This window comes from Prionailurus viverrinus, chromosome A1, assembly GCF_022837055.1.
Source record: "Prionailurus viverrinus isolate Anna chromosome A1, UM_Priviv_1.0, whole genome shotgun sequence".
NCBI classification, from domain to species: domain Eukaryota; kingdom Metazoa; phylum Chordata; class Mammalia; order Carnivora; family Felidae; genus Prionailurus; species Prionailurus viverrinus.
In genome coordinates this window covers 118,704,278-118,721,953 of record NC_062561.1, presented here as the reverse complement: position 1 = coordinate 118,721,953, position 17,676 = coordinate 118,704,278, and the positions used below count along the sequence as shown (strand labels likewise).

At 43.2% G+C, this 17,676-nt stretch overlaps 1 long non-coding RNA gene across 1 annotated transcript in view; it reads right to left on the bottom strand.

Annotated features, from left to right (window-relative positions):
* LOC125176676 (uncharacterized) overlaps positions 1-17,169 on the bottom strand; it is a 123,745-nt gene extending 106,576 nt beyond the window's left edge. Inside the window, exon 1 of the long non-coding RNA XR_007156360.1 lies at positions 17,072-17,169. This is a non-coding gene — a long non-coding RNA (uncharacterized LOC125176676). The remainder of the gene's footprint in view (positions 1-17,071) is intronic.
* Positions 17,170-17,676: the final 507 nt, after the last annotated feature.

Sequence of the window (17,676 nt, the reverse complement as noted above, 5' to 3'; positions counted from 1 at the left end):
CTGGGCTAATCTCAGCCCTACCAATTCTAATTGTGTGTATCTGGACCCTCTGAGCTTCAGTATCCTTACCTGTAAAACTGGGATAATAACAGTGCTACCTCATGGGTTTGATGTGAAAATTTAAATGAAATAATGCTAAGTAAAACAATTAGGACAGTGTTGTGATACATGACAGTGTGATACATATGTGATACACGTACTCAGTAGTACTCAGTACGTGTTAGCTATTGTTATAAGAGACTCCAGTTCCTATTCTTGGATTTGAACTTTGGCCTTATTTTTGCTTTACACTTTCTGTCACCGAGCCAGCCTTGCAAATAGTGATTTCCTGCCAGTCCCTACCTCTGTGTCCACCCTTGGCTGGTCAAAGTAGTCTCTGCAAGCAGTGGTTAAGAGAAAGTTCCATCATACAAAGTCATCTCAGGCCCTACTTTGTGGTTCCTCCTGCCCTCAGCACTCCTGGATTCGGTGCTGAATTGTTTTAGTACCTTTGGTTTGGAACCTTAAGCCTTTCTTTCTTCCACCTTTTTTTTTTTTTTATCACTATCATTGTATTATAAAAACAATACATGTTCATTAAAATATTAAAAGTGAATAGCAAATGTCTCACTCGTCACCCAAACCTCCATTCCTGATCTTCAGAAATAACCAGTTAGCTTCTCATGTGTATTTCCAGAAAACATCCACGGCTATAGAAACATATACACACATACACTTTTCTGTGGCCTGCTTTTTTCGCTTAACAATCGGCCTCTCTCGCTCTAAGTAGGCTTCATGTACAGTGCAGAGCCGAGCACAGGGCTTGAACGCATGACCCTGAGATCAAGACCTGAGCTGAGATCAAGAGTCGGATATTTAACTGACTGAGCCATGCAGACACCCCTAACAATCGGTCTTGAACACCTTTCTATACCTATACCTGATAGGTTCACCACACACTGTTCAAAGGCAACTTCGATTTCTTTTGCAAAAAGCAACCATCATTGATTTAATCAACCTCCTACAGATGGGCATGTAGGTTGCTACTACTAAAACAATGTGATGAACATCTTTGTATACATATCTCTACGGACACCTTAAGTCTTAGGGCTTCGGATTGCCAGATTAGACTAGACTGGGAGTGAGTCATCAAATTTGGTTCTACCTCCCGTGTCTCTACCCAAATATAGCATTCAGTCCCTATACTCACTGACTCACTGGTCACCGGTGTGACCACGTTCCTCCTCATTTCAAAATAGAAGAAAGAGGTCACTGGACTGTTTCCTTACGATCCCGCTCAAAAGAAGCTCACAGAACCCACGTATGTCCCTTTATCTGGAACCAGAGGGGAAATCCCAGGCATTGGGGGATAAGATTTCAGAGTCTGGCTGTGTTCTCAGGTAGCCCTGAGGTAGCCCCAGAGAAGGAAGGAAATACGTTTTTGGTTCATGAGACACAATCCCAGCTGTTTTCAGTGGGACTGAGAGGGATGTGAGTATGACAATAAGGACAGCAGAGGAGACAGCCTTCAGGTGGTGGCTGGGGGGAGGTGAACACATAGGGCTTTCATCAGCAGTGACTCGGCATTATTATCCTAGCCCACATCCGTCCCTTTACAACTATGTCCTTGCTCAGGCCAAGGACAGGATGGAACGGCAGGAACTGTGAGTGCTTATCCCCAGCTCAGCCTGACTCATGCAGGACCCCAAGCCAAGCCCCTTACTGCACCCTGGGGGAAGCCCAGGAGCCTGGGTGAAACTAGGGCGGGGAAGAAAAGATGTATCCAAGTTGCTCACGTACAACTCTGTGACCCACAGTGAGCCACCATCTTAGGCTTCAGTTAGTCCATGCCCCCATCTGTGAAAAAAAGCAAAAGCAACATGCACAGTCCCTGCCTTACACTGTCCTTGAAGGCAGGAGGTATACCAAGTACTTAACACAGGACATGGCATTACATAAGCAGCGAATAAATCTTTCATACTTGCTCCACTGATATCTCCCTCTTGCCTAGCACAGTGCCCAATTCAGAGTAGATGCTTCATTAAAATTTCTTTCGGTGAATGAATGAACAACCTCTTCATTTCCGAAGGGCGGACAGGAAAATTACAAAATAACCCCCAAGGCCTCTCCAACCTCTTGTCACCCTATTCGCTTCTTTACGATGTGGCAGCTTACTGATAATGCAATTTGGTTCGGTTCGTGCAATTCATTCTCTTCCTCACAGAAAAGATGTTCTCTTCCCCTTGGCTTGTCCTCAAGATCCAGCCACATCAAAGAATAAACTCGGGCCCAAGGTCCTGGAATGCGGCCTCACCTCACAGTTTCTAAAGAGAAACCAAGTCCTAGGACCATGGAGGATCAGAGGAGGGAGGAAAGAAAATTAATATATTCATTCAACAAATATCTATGTGGAATATCTATTGTGTCTAGAAGCGAAACCAAAAACTTGCTGCTTGGCCTTGCTCCTCTACTCCCTTACCATCCTGGCATCTGCCTCAAACCCTCAAAGCCTGGTCTCCACCTCTCTACTGAAAAGGCTTCCTTGTAGGGAGTCCTCAGGCGCACCAGCTCACCAGCTGTTAATCCAGGCACCCCTCCCCACTGCTTGTTCCTAATTTCCACACCTTTCTCCTCCTTTGGTTTCTCTGGGTGACTATACTCCATTGTCCTCCCTTCTCTTCTCCCTTTCCCGCCCCTGATTCTTGCCTTGTATTGCTTCTTGCCTCACAGCATCCCTCCAAAATCCATATGTTAAAATGCTAACCCCCTGCGCCTCAGAGTGTGACTGTATTGGAGATAGGGTCTTTAAAAAGTAATTAATGAGGTCCATTAGGGTGGGCCCTAATCTAATATGTCCTGATTTATCAGGACACAGGCAGAGGGCAAACCATGTGAAGACAGGGTCTTTTATAAGTAAAGGAGAGAGCCCTAAGAAGAAACCAATTCGGTTGGCATTGTGACCTCACACTTCCAGCCTCCAGAATTGTGAGAAAATAAGTTTCTGTTGTTTAAGCCACGGGGTCTGTGGTACTTGGTTATAGTGGCTCTAGTAGACTAATACACCCCTTGTATTCTATGTCACAGTCATCATCCCCAAAGATCTCATCCTCCTCTGTCAATTCATCTCCATGGTCTAAACTATCATCCCTCCCCTTCCCAATTTCCCATGCAGGTCAACATGTCTACACACAGACCTAGATGCTCATCCAGATCCCAGTTCTAAATTCCAGCTGCCTACGAGACAATTATTCCTGAGTCATTTTGCCAATCTTGAAACTTCAAGAGGTCTAGAACCACAAAATCCTTGTAGGTCAACCCAACCACCTTGCTTCACAGATGAGGAAACTGAGGCACGAAACAAAAGCAAACTCGGCTCTCGTCCCAACTTCCCTATTCCTAAAAGCACCTTCCATCTGGTCACTCAAAAATATGGAATCGTCTTTTACTCTGTCCTTTTTCCTCCCTCATAGCCAATAAAGAAATTTTCAGTGGATCTCAAAATCATTGTCTGTTGTCCAGTGTTTTAGCTCTAACTTTTTTTTTTTTAATGTTTATTTATTTTTAAGAGAGAGAGAGAGAGAGAAAGAGCACAAGCAAGAGAGGGGCAGAGATAGACAGAGATATAGGATCCAAAGCAGGCTCCAGGCTCCCAGCTGTCAGCACAGAGTTTGACGCGGGGCTTGAACCCACGAACCATGAAATCATGACCTGAGCCAAAGTCAGACGCTTAACTGAGACACCCAGGCGCCCATCTTTTTTTTTTTTTTTTTTTTTAAGTAAGCTTTATGCTCAATGTGGGTCTTGATCTTACAATCCTGAGATCAAGAGCCACACGCTCTACAACCCTAGTTCTATTCTGTCCCCCCAACCCCACCCCACAGATAAAATATTTCAGTGCATTTATATTTAGATAAGTATTGAATTTTTAGGATTCAGTGGACTGTTCTGTTAGAAAGATAGAATAGCAGTGAAGATAAAAACAAAAGCTCCAGTGTCTTACATGGGTTTGGTTCCTCATTCCATCCTGTGGCCTTAGGCAGGTTTTTTGATCTATAAAATGAAGATAACAATGGTACCTACATCATAGGATTCTTGTAAGAATTTTTTTTGAAGTTTATTTATGTATTTTGAGAGAGAGAGCACGAGCAGGGGAGGGGCAGAGAGACGGAGAGAAAGAGAATCCCAAGCAGGCTTTGCACTGTCAGCACAGAGCCCAATGCAAGGTTCAGTACCACAAACTCCGAGATCATGACCTGAGCTGAAATCAAGAGCTGGACACTTAACTGACTGAGCCACCTAGATACCCCAAGAATTGTTTTTAAGTAAACTCTACATCACACACTGGGGCTCAAACTCATAACCCTGAGATCAAGAGTTGCTTGCTCTACCGACTAAGCCAACCAGGCACCCTGGTCTTGAAAGAATGAAATGTGGATGTGAACCCAGTATGGTCTAACCTCCAACTCTTCATACTACACCGTGCTACCTCTTTCTCTGGGAATGTAAAAGAATTGGTTCAGTTTCTGATGGTATGGTGACCAAAATACCCTGGATGGCTTTCTCAATGAAAATAATTCCAAGTATTGAATAAAATATAGAATTTTTTCAAAAATACATCACTGAATTGGAAGACTTTGGCTCAGGTCATGATCTTGAGGTTCGTGGGTTCGAGTCCTGCCTCAGGATCTGTGCTGACAGCTCAGAGCCTAGAGCCTGGTTCAGATTCTGTGTCTCCCTCTCTCTCTCTGCCCCTCCCCCCTCATGCTCTGTTTCTGTCTCTGAAAAATGAATAAACCTTAAAAGAAATTAAAAGAAGAAAGAAATACTCAGAGGCCAAGATAAAAAAGGAAAAGAAAAACAGAAAAGAAAATGGCAACTCTGGAACATAAGTGAGTGCATGAGACAGCTTTCCCCTTAGGGTATCTGCAGTAACCTGGTGACATAAAGCTTTAATTCTGATAAATACAAAGGATGAGGAAGACAGAAGATACAAGATAAGAAGGTAACAGAGGCAGGCAGAAGGTAATATCACACAAGGTAATAAGCCTAATAGAAGCCCCTCAAAAGGATACACAAAAAGTTACAGCCTCAGTGTAAGGGATGAGTGAGAAATATATCCAATGCACAGAAGAGGCAGCAAGGAAATTTGTTTGGCAAACACTGATATTGCATGAGCAAAGAAAAACAAATCTTCCCTGAAAATTCATAACTACAAACCAACTTTCACGAGTTTATAGACTGAATTCATACAACCTATACCTTGTGTACTTGAAAACTTCAAGCAGAAAATTTAAGTAGCTCCAGGTAGGAATAAAGCTCAGTAATGGTAAAAGCAAATACAAATTATCTCTAAAGGACTATAATTTCAACTGATGCATTAAGGAATGCCCATAAAATTCCAAGAAATTGGGCCTAAAGCTGAAAATCACAAAACACACAAGGAAACAAGGCACCATAAGTGAAAACCAGCAGAAACAACAGACAGTCTAATCAGATCCACAAAAATATGACATAAAAATTATCAAGTACAGAAAATGGGTAAGTATATGTACTATATTTCAAGAAATAAACATAAGCCTTAAACATATGAGCCAGGAGTAGAAGACTATAAAAAGTAACCAAGCCAATTTTGAAAAAAAAAAAAAACAAAACTTAAGGGTTGCCTGGGTGGCTAAATTGGTTCAGCATCTGACTTTGGCTCAGGTCATGATCTCACAGTTAGTGGGTTCGAGTCCCGCATCAGGCTGTACTCAGAGCCTGGAACCTGCTTTGGAATCTGTGTCTCCTTTCTGCCCCTCCCCCTGCTCACGCCAGTGCTTGCGTGCACGCTCTCTCTCTCTCTCTCCAAAAAAAAAAAAAAAAAAATGTTTTTTAAATGTTTTTAATTAAAACGAAGATGGATTAAATAGCAGATTAGATACTAGGGGTTTTTTTTAATTAATTTTTAAATTTTATTTATTTATTTTTGAGAGAGAGAGAAAGCGTGTGAGCGGGGAAGAGGCAGAAAGACAGGGAGAGAGAGAATCCCAAGCAGGCTCCACACTCTCAATGCAGAGCCCAATGCCAGGCTCGAACTCACCAACCATGAGATCGTTACCTGAGCCAAAATTCAGAGTCAAACACTTAACTGACTGAGCCACCCAGGCACCCTGATTAGATACTATTAAAGGCAGAATTCATTTACTAGAAAATGGATCTAAAGAAATCTAACGAGTGACCCAAAGATACAGAGAGATGAAGAATACAAAGAACTACATATGTGACATTGGAGGACAGAATAAGATTGTCTAATATATACTTAATTGTATTTACAGAAGAAAATAAAGGAAAGAATAAGAAAGAGGAGTGTTTGTAGAAGCAGGACCAGGATAGGAGTGAAGTGGGTGAGGTACCTAGGGCATAAAATTTATTTTAGACACTCACCCTCACGACCAATTCTGCATTTAGACAAACTCAAGAATGAGTACCTCCTTAAATGTGGTGCCCTAGACACCTCCCTGACTTCACACTAGTGCTGCCCATGCCGAGAGTTTTTCCAAATTGTTCTAAGACAGAAAACTCTGCATCCAGAAATCCCATGAAGGATGAAGAAAAATATATTCACAAGTACTTACATCAGATTGAAACTGCAGAGGGCCTGGAACAAATATAGATCAACAACAAAGTAATTGCAGTTAGACTGACGCAAGACTTCTCAGCAGTCACAATGGAAACCAGAACGGTATCTTCAATGTGCTGAGAACAAAATAACTGTTGTTCAAGGATTTTATTCAAAAATTTAAATATGAGGGTGAAAGAAAGGAATTTTCAACCCAGGAAAAACTGAGAGAATTTACTACCAACAGACACTGAAGGAAATTCTAAAGGCTGAATTTCAGGCAGAAGAAAAGCAATCTCAGACAGATGCTCTTATAAAAAGAAACAGTGAACAAAGAGATTGGTGGGTCTGTAATCCACCAATGGACAATATCTGTCCATATAAAGAAACAATAGTAAGTCTCTACTAAAAAAGAAAAAAAAAGGATAGAACGAAAACTCTGAACTACAAAAGAATATAAAGGGGTGAGAGGGGGAAGGTAGAGACTTAAGGATTTAAATTAATCTAAGGTCCCTGTGTTATATTGTTTAAGAGGGCAGAAATTGTGATTAAGTTTTAAACATCTAGGGGATCCAGTAAAAAAACAGAGAGACTGTAACTTCCAAAGCAATCAGTAGGAAAGAATCGGATGATTTTTTCAACAACTCAATACGGGGCACCTGGGTGGCTCAGTCAGTTAAGCATCCGACTTCTGCTCAGGTCATGATCTCAGGGTTCTGGGTCTGAGCCCCGCATCGGGCTCTATGCTGACAGCTCAGAGCCTGGAGTCTGCTTCGGATTCTGTGTCTCCCTCTCTCTCTGCCCCTCCCCCACTTGCCCTCTGTCTGTCTTTCTCTCTCTCTCAAAAATAAACATAAAACATTTTTTAAAAAATAAAAAAACTCAATCCACACAACAAGAAAGTAGAAGGAAGAGCAAAAATAAAAACCAGCACACAGGGAAGGCCATGCATGTGGAAGGTAGGGGGTATATGGGAAATCTCCGTCCTTTCCTCTCGGTTTTGTTATAAAGCTAAAATTGCTCTAAAACATAGTCATAACACACACATATGATAAATAGCACAGGATGAGACAGAAAAATCTAATTCAGTCATTTTCAGTTCTTATATAAAAACATGCAAACTGAAATGCACCACTCTGCAGCGAAAACACAAAGCTTGTCAGACTGGCTAGAAATTAAAATCCAGGGCACCTGAGTGGCTCAGTCAGTTCAGCACCCAACTCTTGGTTTCAGCTCAGGTCATGATCTCGAGGTTAGTGAGTTCGAGCCCCACATCAGGTTCTACACTGACAGAGTGGAGCCTGTTTGAAAGTCTCTCTCCCTCTCTTCTGCCTCTCTCTCTCTCTCTCTCTCTCTCTCTCTCTCTCTCTCTCTCTCTCTCTCTCAAAATAAATACATATTCTTTTAATTGTCCTTTTCCACATTTAGTGCTGAGCCTGCTTGGGATTCTCTCTCTCCCTCTCTCTGCCCCTCTCACATGCACTTGCTCGCTCTCTCTCAAAATAAGTACACTTAAAAAAAAAATGTAATAGTGCTTGTTACAAAAAAAATAAAGGAGTGAGCCTAAGTAACTGCCAAAGTTTCCTCCTGCTTTATCCTGTCAGTGTGATTTCTCTACAAAGTCAAACAGAACAAATTCGGTCATCTGAGGATAGTTTGATAAAGGAACTATTTGCAGACATGTGGCCAGAGTGTAAGGAAACTCAGGATAGTGCAACACTGTGGAACTGTGAAAAAACGGGCTTCGTTATCACCTCTAGGACTGAAGGGCCAGGGAAGACTGGGCAAATCACCAGAATATATTCTGGCTCCTTCTAATCCATTTTCCACACTGTAGCCAAAATGACATATTCTCCAACGTGCATACTCACACACAAACATACACAGCTTTAATACTTTTAATAGTATCCCATGATCCTTGAGCAGGATAAAACTACTAATCTTTGCACAGCCTCCGAAACCTTCAATGATCTGTTCCCTCTTCCCTATCTCTAGCTTTTTCTGGGACCAGAGTCCACTTCATTTTCAATTCTTTAGTCACAGTGGGCTTTATCTTATGTCCTTGGGTTTATCATGCATGCTCCCTCCTACCTCAGGACCTTTGTATATGCTGTCCTTGCCTGGAATACTTCTCCCTCCACCCTCCAAACCCACTTATCACCACTCATCCTTTTGGGCTAAACTCAGGTATCACTAGATATGGAGAGGAACTTTCTTCCCAAAGCCTCAGCTTCATTATATACCTTCAGGGTGTTAATACCTCTCCTGCAGAGCACTTATCACTGCTGTCATTTTATGTTTTAAAAAATTTTTCTACGTTTATTCATTTTTGAGAGACAGAGACACAGAGCGTGGGGCAGAGAGAGAGGGAGACACAGAATCCAAAGCAGGGCCCAGGTTCCCAGCTGTCGGCACAGAGCCTGACATGGGGCTCGAACCCACAAACCACTAGAGCCTGTCATGGGGCTTGAACTCACAAGCCATGAGATCATGACCTGAGCTGAAGTCGGACGCTTAACCAACTGAGCCACCCAGGTGCCCCTGTTGTCATTTAACATGTATATTTGTGCAATTGTTTGATGAATGTATGTCTCACTAGACTGTAAGCTCCATAAGGGGAAGAATGGCATCCTTTATACTCACAGATCTGCACAGTGCTTGGCACCTGGAGCCTCACAGAAGCTCAATAAATACTGATGAGTAAAGGAATGACAACATCCTCACTTAGAGAAGAGTGCTTTGCCCAGAAACAAGTGTTCCATACCCCAAGAAGCTTTCCCCAGTTTCATCACCCAATCTGCATTCATTCATTCAAAGATTATTTACTTGTCATTTCTCTATGTCAGAGAAAATTAAATGCAGCTGCCTTCAAAGGCCTTTCCTAAACATAAAAACACTCTCTGGGCTGTGTATATGGCAAGAACACGGTAGGAAAGCCTCCAAGCCACAGCAGTGGATGGTGTCTCAGTAAACCTGGTGGACACTGAAGGTGGAGGACGGGGAATGGCTCCCCATTGTTGACCCATCAGACCCAGAGCAAAGGTAGATGGATTAACAATCAACCACTAGCCTTTCCAAGGGCCCTAAATGATGGATGGGGCCACAGCCAATGGGACTCAAGTGACTGAACTCTGGGCATTTTGGCGCGGTGGGCTGAAGGAGTTGAGTTTGGTTGGCTTCAGACAATTGCTAACCACAGAGAAACTCCTCTGCCTTAAAATTCCCATTTGGGAAAGAGACCAAAAGCAGTTCCTTTGATTAATAAAATCTACACCTTGTTGTCTGATTTGATTGACTTTATATATGGATGGTAATGGCTCTATGCCTTCGCTTCCTTATCCTCAATGAGGATGAAAATTTTTAGATTCTTTAAGAACATGAATAATAACAACATTTACCAAACATCACTCTATGCCAGACTCTGTGTTAAGTGTGTATGTGTGTGTGTGTGTGTGTGTGTATACATATATATAAGCATATAATCTTTCAATTTTCATGTAAATTAGCTCATAGTGGTCCCCTACTTAAGACACTTCAATGACTTTCACTGATATTAAAATGCAGGACACGTCGCTGGCTCTGTTGGTAGAGCATGCAACTCTTGATCTTGGGGTTGTGAGTCTGAGCCCCACAATGGATGCAGACATTACTTAAAAATAAACACTTAGGGGCGCCTGGGTGGCTCAGTTGGTTGAGCATCCAACTTCATCTCAGGTCACGATCTCATGGCTTGTGAGTTCAAGCCCCATGACAGGCTCTATGCTGACAGCTCAGAGCCTGGAGACTGCTTTGGATTTTCTGTCTCCCTCTCTTTCTGCCCCTCCCCAGCTTGCACTTGGACTCTGTCTCTCAAATATAAATATACATTAAAAAACACTTTTAACAAAAACTTAAAAAAAATAAATAGATAAAATGCCAACTCCTTACTATGGCCTTCGAAGCCCTGCAGGACCTGACCGCTGCCTATTTCTGCTGCTGTATCTCAAACAGCCCACCCACTAGTCCTTTCACTCCAGCAGCATAAACCTTCCTTCTGCAACTCACATACACGAAACCTGTTCCTACCTCATGGCCTTTGCACCAGCTAGCCCTGCTGCATAGAGTGCTCTTGCCTCAGATCCACCTACAGGTGCCTCCTTCTGGTCATTTGGGTCTCAGCTCAGTTACTACCACCCTGACTTCCCTACTACCCTCCCCTCCACGCTCGATCATGGCACCCTGTTTTATTGCCTCCATAATATCTATTGCTATCTAAAATTATCTTAATTCTTTGTTTGCTCCATTATTATCTGCCTCCTCTAACTAGCGTATAAATTCCATGAGAGCAAAGCCTCCTCTGTTCTGTGCACCCCGTGAATTCAGTGTCCAAGACAGAGCCCAGCACACAAGAGGCAGTCCACAAACATTTAAAGGAGTGGGTAAAAAACCCTGTGAGAGATAAGAACTACTATGTTTATCTGACTTTATAGATGAAGAACTTAAGGCCTAGTGATGTTGGCTGACTTGCCCTCAGAGGTAGTAGGTAAACAGAGGTGCTGAGTAACAATTGAACCCACTTGTGCTCTTAATCACTGCACAAACTGAGACTCATCCCATGACGCATGTCACGATTATCTCCCTTCTATTCATTCCTTGCACAGAACCTGGCCCAAGAGCTAGACAGCAAGGGAACAGCGAAGAAAGCAGTGCAGAGAATGTGAATTAGTAGAACCGCTTGGGAAAACTGGAAGTACTCACTAAAGCCAAACCAGTTCTCAGTGTATATCCACCAACAGATAAACAGGTCTTCAACAAAAGCCGGCTACAGGATGGGGCTGCTGGGCGGCTCAGTCAGTTAAGCAACAGACTTCGGCTCAAGTCATGGTCTCGCAGTTCATGAGTTCGAGCCTCGAATTGGGCTGTCTGCTGTTCTCACAGAGCCTGCTTCAGATCCTCTGTCCCCCTGCCCTCCTGCTCCTCCCCAGGTTGCGCACAAATGCACACGCTCTCTCTCTCAAAATTAAATTTAAATTTTTTAAAAATCTATTAAAAATCATATACAGGACTATTAACAGAAGCCATATTCTTTTTGATTTTTAATACTTTATTTTTAAGTAATCTCTATACACAACACGGGGCTCAAACTCATATCTCCAAGATCATGAGTTGCATGCTCGACCAAATGAGCCAGCCAAGTTCCCCTAAAAGCAGCATTCTTTTTTTTTTCCTTTCTTTATTCTTTTTAAGTAGGCTCCATGCCCAACATGGGGTTCAAACTCACGACCCCAAGGTCAAGAGTCACAAGCTCTACAGACTGAGCCAGGCAGGTGCCCCCTAGAAGCAGTATTTTCTTTTTTTAAATTTTATTTATTTATTTTGTGAGAAAGAGTGAGCACAAGTGGGGGAGGGACAGAGAGAGAGAACACTAAGCAGGCTCCGCACTGTCAGTGTAGAGCCCCACATTGGGTTCAAATCCACAAACCATGAGATCATGACCTGAGCTGAAATCAAGTCACAGGCTTAATCAACTAAGCCACCCATGTGCCTCAGCAGTATTTGTAAAACTAAACACTGGAGGGGCACCTGGGTGGCTTAGTTGGTTAGGTTTCCAACTCTTGATTTTGGCTCAGGTCCTAATCTCGAGGTTCAAGGGATTGAGCCTTCTGTCGGGCCCTGCTTGGGATTCTCTCTCTCTCCCTCTCTCTCTGCCCCTCCCCTGCTCTTGCTCCCTCTTTCTCTCTCGCTCTCTCTCTCTCTCAAAATAAATAAAAAACCTTAAAAAAAAAAAGTAAACATTGGAAACAATATACATACCCATCAATAATAGAAGGAATAAATATACTGCAGTACAACTCTATTTTGGAATTGTATATAGCAACAAAAAAGAAACTACAACTATATGCAACCACATGGATGAATCTCACACAAAAAAGAATCTACTATAGAATTCCATTTATAGAAAGATAAAAAAATAGACTACATTAATCTATGGTGCTAAAAGTCACGACGGTGATTACTCTTGCGGGTGGAGGTGGGGAATGGTGATGGTGAGCAATGCGAGGAGCATGAATGTGGCTTCCAGAATGCTGGTAGTGTTTTGTTTCTTGACCTGTCCACTAATTCCACAGTTGTGTTCATTTAGTGAAAATACACTGAGTTGTATACTTGATTTGTGCAGTTTTCCGAATGAATTACATGAAATTTATGTTGAATTGCATGAAATTGCCATCTTTGTACATGAGAAGTGGTTGAATATCGGCAATTTCGTGTGGTTCAACTAATATGTCATACATAAAAAAAAAAAAAAAGATCACTGAAGAAAAGGGGGAAAAATCCTATCCAGTTGAATTGTTTTGTACACGGCTCTGTAAAAAGTGGTTTTGAGAAAGAGCCTGTGCCTTCCAAGGGCTCCTTGGCAGGTGGTAAACAGGCTCAGGATGGTTGTAAATTCTTCCCCAGGGCCTGAGGCTGGTGCACTTGGCTGTGTACTCCAGAGTCCAGAGCCTGGGCCAGCCCCAGTGTGATGCAAGTCAGCTGCAGGAGGCCAGAATGTCCTCAAGCAGAGATGAGCAACTCCAGCCTCAGACCCAAGATGTCAGTATTCCTGGAACATGCCAGCCCTTGCTGGCCCTAGCCTCTGTGCTCACTGTGCCCTCCTTCCTAGGCCTTTCCATGGCTCCTGTTCTTCAGCCTTCAGATTGCCTAGAGAGGCTTTCCCCGACCTCCCTAAAGGGACCAGCTCAGTCCCCCATTCGTTGTCACCTCCCCCTATTATTCCCTTTGTAGATTTTACCAACATCTGAAATTGTTATTTTTTGGGTGTTTACTTTTCATTATCTGTTCCCATCGTTACACTAAACCCTAGGAGAACAGGGGATTCCTAGAATGTATTTACTGTTGTATCCTTGGGGGCTGGCATGGCACCTGGTACCTAGAAGGTGCTTAAATATTGGTTGAATGAATGAATGTGCAAGTGAATAAATGAAGTGGCGTAAATGGAGGTCAGGGGAGAAAAAAGTGGCCCAAAGTACAACTGTCAAGTCAGGAAGAAGGACAACGCCCCCATCTCCCTCATGAAGCAAGATCAGGCCTCTGGAAAGTTGCTGATCCCTGGGGTGTAGACATCCATTCCTCATCCCTGTGTTTCTCCCAGGGTCCCCATTCTGTTGTGTGAAGGATACAGACATTTATGAGGTATTTACTGAACCATCCTACGGAGTAGGAATAAATCATCACGCCCATTATATAGATAAGGTTGAGGGTCTAAAGGATCAGTAACTCAGGGCACCTGGGTGGCTCAGTCAGTTAAGTGTCTGACTTTTAATTTTGGCTTGGGTTACGATCTCACAGTTTTTGCGTTCGTGCCCCACATGGGGTTTCACACTGACAGTGAGAGCACGCTTCAGATTCACTGTCTCCCTCTCTCTCTGCCCTTCCCCCAGTCTATTCTCTCTCTTTCTCTCTCAAAATAAATAAGTAAACATTAAAAATTTTTTTAAAAAGGACCAGTAACTCACCTGAGATCCATCAACAATTAAGTGGCATTACTTTGGGCATAGTCTAAGTCTGTCTGTCCCTAAAGCCAGAATTTGCCAACTACTCTACCACCTGATTTTTCAAGTTACTAGGGGATTTCTGTGATTTGCAAAAAAGGACCAAGGGGGCTATTTCTGGCATTTTTTCCTTCTTTCTGTGGTTGCTCTGGAGGTAGCTCCCACACCTGAAATAAACAGGGCACTTGCATTTTATGTGAACTTGAACTAAGGCAAATCTGAACCGTGCCGTATAAATATATTCACAAAAATCTTGACTCAGAAGCCCAAACTGATACCGTGCAAATCTGACTTCACCGTCACACCTATGAGGAAATTATTCTTGAATTATGTGAGGTCTCGTGGAATCCTTCTTTTGCATACCATTCTACAGCCCTGTTCGGCAAAGAGTGAAAACCAAGGATCTTTGAGGAAAACTGGGGCAAAGGAAGCCAGTGACCTGTGTTACCATAACCAAGTTAAAATCTTTAAAATATCCTGTTACACAGATCAAGTAGAGGACCACAAAAATAGCTGTGCACTTGGTTCTGAGCTAAGTTACTTGAAAAACATACTTCCCTCCCTTACTGCTCATAACAACCCTCTGAAGCAGATGCTTAGGGCTATGCCCTCTTTACAATAGAGTCTTGAACAGACTGTGAATAAATGCAAAGTCACCAAGTGCTTAGTACCCCTTCCCCCTACTGATACAACAGAATCATTACTCAGCATACTTTCAGCATTATACTGGTAACACATGTGCTATCGCCAAAATTCAAGCATCTATATTGGCCAGGGTTCAAATCAACTCTCTGGTGAACTATTTAAAATACCCAGCCACACAGCTGAATCTAGCTTAATGTTTGTCCTGCAAAAATTGTACTAGTTAAAGTAACAATGACAGCCAAAGTATTACTGTTTTAACTATTTATTAGCAGTGAAAACTTTGTTTACAGTTTAGGTTAGCTTTCTCTTTCCAAAGTTGGGAATAGCCCACATAAATGGACTCCTCTTAAAATTCTAACTCAATCCTTGCATGAACACGGCCGGGTGTGTTGAAGAATCATCTAAATGTATGCTTTGCACTTAGAATTCGCCAGATGCTGTTCTAAGTTATTTGTGTACATTTTTCCATTCAGGTTCCAGTGAACCCTTTGTGGTAAGTGCACCTAGCAGTTTTCATATTACAGAGGAGGACACTGAGGTATCCAAAGTTTGGAGAACCTGTCCAAGGCTATGGAGCTTGTAAGGGTAGGAGAGGACTTCAGCAATCCGTGCTCCATGTCTGCACATGTATCTTTCAAGGTCTCCGGCCTTCAAAGCTGAAACCAATGAACACACGGAGCCAGAAAGCCTAGGAGCTAGGCCAGAAGAGAGCTCTAACTCAGGTCTGACACATCCTCAAGCACTCCTCAAGACCCCTTTCTGCTTCTGAGCTTTCTGCCACTGAGACCAGCTTGGCTGAGGTTGCATTCTGCAGATCGGAACCGCAGGGAAGCTTTCCCCAGGGCCCCCAGGCTGTGTCCCCCTACTTTGCTCTCTGCACTCTCTGTCACATCACTGTAATTAAATCAGTCTTTGATCAATTATCTGTTTAATGTCTCATCTCCCCTACTTGATTACAAGTGGGGGGCAGGTAATCTGTTTAGGCTGGGGGGCTTGGCTTCCACTGCTTAGTACTTTATGTAAGGTTGAAAACTGTGAAGTGAATATAGAAATGAACGAGGGCGCTGATGAAGGTAACAGGGGGAAAATCACACCCTACCCCCACCCACCTCACCCCTGAGTGAAAGTTCTATAAAGGCAAAAATTGTATCTATTTTTTTTTCCCCACACCTGGCACTGTGCCTGACACACAGGGAGTGCATAAAAATTTTTGGTGGAATTAATAAATAATTAAGACATAGCCTCTGACTTCTTATCTGACAAAGAGAAAGGCTATGACCCAGCATACAGCTTTTTAAAGGAGCAGTACATAGGAAAACACGCCGTGCACCCACATGGCACACAGTAAGTGCTCCATGAATGTCTGTCAGTGAATTGGAATTCCTGCCTCTCCTAACTCCCACTAACTGCTCCAGGTCCTGGCAAGGCTAGGGGCTTAACAAGACAGCCAAGCCCAGAAGTGAACCCACTCCCTGGCCATGATCTGGTAGGGGTAAAGATGTTTACGTTGAGGTTGGGGTGATAGGACTATAATTAGCACAGGCAGGAATGCAGGGCCGTTAGGATTTGCCTCTAGCAGAAAAGTTATACCTGGGCAGGAGACAGCAGCTTTGGAATAAACAAAGTCAGATGAAGCAGAAGAGAAAAAAAAGCACAGGCCTACTGTCCACCTAAACCCAAAGAACAAATATGGCACCTTCAGCCCGTCAGGGGAGCAAACATTTTGCATCTCCCTGTCACCATTCACTCTATCCCCTCACCCCCAGGCCACGGGCCTCTGGGCTGCTACAGAGGTTTAGAACACAAGCTAGAATGTGTCACGACCCTGCTTAAAGCCCTTAAGAGGATAATATCTGAACTCCTCACCAGGCCAATTTCCACCTTACTTGCCAAGCTGTGGCCACAGAGCCCTACCATCAGCACTTCCACGTCAGGCCCTTTCCCCCGACAGGGCTTCCAACCAGGCTCCCTCAACCTCCCTCAGGCTCACCCGTTCTCAGATTTCAGGTCTCAAGTCAGACCCCCTCCTGGCACTTATCACAGCCTCAAATTGCATGGTCTGTCTGTCTCATCAAAAGGTTGTGAGCTTCACAAGGGCAGGGAACACTGTTTCTCACCACTGAGTCCTCAGAGTCAGGATGGACTCTTACACAGAATGATATGTGAATGAATGAATGAATGTATACATACATACATACATACATACATACATGCATTTCTCAGAACACTTGCCCCAAACCTCTCTTTAGGTTCCAAGCAGGAGCAGAATATAACCATCACTTACCTCCCAGACACTCTGGAATCACACTCTACTTACACATCAGAGGCTCCTCCCAGGCCAGGGCTGGGGGCTCCTCCTTCTTCTCACCATCCCACCAAGGCTGTGCTTTCTTCACCTCATGCTTCAGGAAAGCTGGGAAAAGATCAGAAATGGAACCCCGTCTGTCTCGGCTAAATCCCCTAAAGAAAGGAAAGAGGACAGCAAACCCAAACTACTACCACCATCTTGCTTTCCTTTGATGGTTTAGAAAGGATGTATTTACTGCCATCCTTTTAATTGTTCAAGCAAATCCCAGAGAGATCACTGGCTGCAAAATTACTACTCCAACTTTCCTTGTTTAGTGTGCTTAAATGACTTAACAAAACACCAGGTTTTTATGTTTGTGATGCTGAGAAGGGGTGGTAGCAAAGTAGAGAGAGCTAGATTGCAAAGATCTGGAAAATCAGCACTATATTCACTAGATCTTCCACTGAGCAGGTAAAGGACGCTTGGCCTCAATTCCTACAACTGACAAATGGTAATAATGACACTGAACTTCAGGACCTGCAAAGAGAAATCCTCAACAACTGTAATACTCTCTACTGCCGTAGTAAAGAGTTTTTCTTTTGACTTTAAGTAAGGTCTTGGCCCTCAAAGACTGA